Below are 4100 nucleotides of genomic sequence, written 5' to 3' on the forward strand. Positions count from 1 at the left end.
TGGGCAACCATTGTCACTTCTCATTTCCAAAACATTTCCGTCCTCTCAAACAGAAAGGCTGCGCCCGTCCATCGGTGTCCTCTCCTTTCCCTCCAGCCCTGGTGACCACTAATCTTCCTTTTGGTGTCCACTGTCTATGCTAGATTGTTCGTATAAGTGGGATCATAGGATATTTGCTCTTTTGTGTCTGACTTAATTCACGGCGTGAGGCTGCCAAGGTTCACTCGTATTGTAGCCTGTACCAGGACGGCATCGCGCTCTGGCACAAAGCCCTTTTCCATTGTTTGCAGGTACTGCATTTTGTACATCATTGATGTGCTGGCTAGCGAACACTTGGGTTCCCCTACCTTTCTTTTTGGCTCTTTCAAGTAATGCTGTCAAGAACACCGGTGTACAAATATCAGCGTCCCTGCTTGCAAGGCTTTCGGGTTTATACCTAGGAGTGGAATTGCTGGGTCAGATGGTATGTTAGTCTGGGTACTTTAGAGAAATAAAGCCACAGAATCTCATATAGATGAGGGAGTTTTATATAAAGGGTAAGTGCACATCAAGTAAACATCCCAACCCAGTGCTGTGCAAACCCAGAAGTCCAACATTAACCCATATGTCTGATACCAATCCGCAAAGTCCCCCTCCATCTCACAAAACACACACAATGATGCCGACTGCAGGAGGAAAGCCGAGTCAGTGAATGTGTAAGCATCTCAGCGCTGGCAGAGGTCTCCACATGGCTGCTCCAGCACCTAGGGCTGCGTCGGGGTAGGTCCATGTGGCTTCTCCTCAGGGATGTCTTGCAGGAAGTCAGCCTTGAAAGCTGAAGCAGGGAACTGGCTAAGGCAGCTGCACGCTGGTCCGACCACCAGAAAGCAAGAGACCCAAGAACTAGAAAGGTGAAGCTCATTGAGCCATTTATCTCTCTGCCTTTCAATTAGCCCCACATGTGTTTATTGGCCAGCTTGGCAAGTAAACTTTAACTAACGCAGATGGTAATTCACTGTTGAACTTTTGACGTCATGGCCAAACTTCCACAAAAACTACATCCTTTGGCATTCCCACCACCAGCCAATAGGCTTTGTGGTAGCCACTGATGGACTTTTCTGGTAGTTAAAGGAACTTTAGGAAATAATTGGTACTGGTGCAAGCTTGAGTTTGCCTTTTTTAGAAAATAAAAACAAAAACAAGTTTTTCCAACTGGCTCATGGATTCGGATAACTGTGTGTATTCAAAAGCAAATATGTAAGAGAACTAAATTATGTCTTGATAGAAAAGGAGTTAGTTCCCTACTTCAGACCTATGCAAGTTATAACTGCACTTGCCACCCTCTGGATTGGTTTTGTTTTAATGTAATGATTAGTAATAACCTCTACCCACAATGTTGCAGCACCGACAGTGTTGATGGTATAATTACTTCTGAGATGGTCATTCAAAGATGCTCAAGTTTGTGCTTGACAACATGGACCCAAATGTTGATCACTCTGCTAGAGTTGATAAACAGATTTAGGAAGCATGAGCCACATGAAGAAGACTTGCAGAAAGGTTCTTATGAACAACTCCCATCAAGTTGCTGTCTAGAAGCATCACATGATCCTGAACCTTCCACAAGACGAGCTATTATCACAACTGACAAAATACAGATGGCATCTTGCAGTGTAGCAACGATGAAACATACAACTTTATTCCAGTTCCTAAATGCTAACCCCAACCCCACCCACAATCATGATCCCAATTCTACCTTACAAATCAGGCTAGACCAGAGGATGTACACTGGTACAGTTAGGAACTGGAAACACAGGGAATCCAGGACGGATGAATCCCTTCAGGACCACTGCTGAGAGTGGCGATACCCGGAGGGGTGGGGGTTTGCAAGGGGAAACTGATCACAAGGATCTACATATAACCTCCTCCATGGGGGATGGGCAACAAAAAAGTGGGTGAAGGAAGATGTCAGACAGTGTAAGATATGACAAAATAATAAAAATTTATAAATTATTAAGTGTTCATGAGGGACAGGGGAGCGGGGAGGGAGGGGAAAAATGAAGAGCTGATACCAAGGGCCCAAGTAGAAAGAAAATGTTTTGAGAATGATGAAGGCAACAAATGTACAAATGAGCTTGATGCAATGGATGGATGGATGGATTGTGATAAGAGTTTTAGGAGCCCCCAATAAAATGATTTTTAAAAAATACAGAAGGCATCCAACTCTTCTTCATCATTGGGTCAACTTGTATGATTTGTGCATTTTTCATACATGTACTGAAATATATCTGACGTTAATGTGTAGTGGTTCCAACTCCAAAAGACAAATAAGATCAGATATATAAAAACACTGATAATAAAAGGATAGCATAATGGAGATATTTTTAAAATGAGCTATTTTACTCGCGTCAGAACCACCTTAAACAATGCAGCCATCAGAAAAAAGCACTGTCGTAAACTGGGAATTACCTGTAAATATAATTCAAATAGGAAAGGGCTCTTTAGTCCTCTAGCACTGAATCCGGCTCCGGGTGAACAAGCTGTATCTTTTGAGCAGATTCTCTGAAACTTTTGGAGACATAAGATAATAAACATTCTTTGCAGAAAAACGCTTTCAACCTAGAACTCTTGACAGCTTCATTTTCAGGCCAGTCAGCTCAGATGTAAATCGAGCTGCCCAAAGAGACTTGGCAAACTAGTTGACTTGCTTGTAATTAAAAAAAGGGAAATTTCTAAACCACAGTCATCTCCAATGCTAATGTGAACAACCGAATGTTATTTCCAGTGGATTTTTATTTCCTTATTCTTGGCAAGCTGGCACAGGTCTGTGTGGTGGGGAATCAGGAAGGTTTTTTTTTTTTTTCCTGATGATAGAACTGTTCTTTGTGTTCCGTGTACAACAGAGTAATTATCTCATGCGGTCCCTACCCACCTTCACTGCCTAAACCCACGTTCAATAATTTCTAATGCGCTTGCTTAGCAGAGTTAGGGGAAAAGAAGTCATGATACCGACGGACTTCTAGCAGCCTAGTCCACGTGGCCAGTGCCATTTACTCACACAATTGGAAACTGACTTGATTGCAACCATGTTGGAAATCTTTGCTGAGGGATGGCTTTGCCCTCCATCGGAGTTCTCTTTCTGAAGCTAGGTAACTCCATGTTATCGTGTTACATGGTTCTGCTCAGTGACACAACCTGGCTCAGGAGAAAGATCTGACAGATCCTGATGAAGAGAACCAGGAACGCAAGGGTTTGGATTTAGACAGCCTTGCGGATGCACTGCTATAATAAACAATCGCTGTCCATTTGGCTCCAGTATCAAAGTTAGTATATCACCTTGGTATTGGGCATGCATATAAGTAGCTCTTGATAACTACCAGATGTTTTCCCTTTTCTCACTGCTGCCACTGCATCTCCTCTGCTTCCCACTTCTTCTTCCAATGGGACATTGTTTCAATGCTGGTTCCCAGCATCCTCCGCCCCGCCCACTGTCTCTGCTCAAATACACAATGAGGCCATTCCTGCTGGGAACCTGAGGGAGGCACTTTTGTCAACCTAAACCTGCTTGTGAAAGGGGGATTTGGTGAGCCTGGGGCTCCTCTTCAGGATGCTTGTGTCTGAGTGTGATGCCAGGATGTAGGAGCCTGTTGAATGGCATGCCCGGTTGTTGCATGTCTCCATGGGTCCTCTTGACCACCCTTGAGGTGCAGATGGAAGTGAAAGGAAGCCTGTCCTGGCTGAGATGGAAGGGCAGGATCACACATTGGCGCTAATGAGATACTTTACTTTGTTAGAAAACAACCTTGCTTGCCCAAGCAGCAGCAGCCACAGCAGCAGCAGCCGTGGCTTTCAAGTATGTAAATATTTGCTTTACAGCTGCCTGCAAGGTTATATTAATTCTGTTTCTCCATCTCCGTGGTCGACCCGCTCTGGATTTCAGGCTAAGTCAAATAAAATAAAATGACATTTCCCTTCCTAATTTCAAAGATGTTTGTTAGTAGATGATATTCAAAAGTAATCATATTCATTTGCCTCCTCGCTGTTGGACAATAAATCGACCATTGCCTGTGTAGCTTACACATCTTCACAGATTCGCTGTGACCTGGTCTTTTTTTTTTTTTTTT

Source organism: Echinops telfairi, unplaced genomic scaffold (assembly GCF_000313985.2).
Source record: "Echinops telfairi isolate 266 unplaced genomic scaffold, ASM31398v2 ScPeMD7_53;HRSCAF=182, whole genome shotgun sequence".
Lineage (NCBI taxonomy): Eukaryota > Metazoa > Chordata > Mammalia > Afrosoricida > Tenrecidae > Echinops > Echinops telfairi.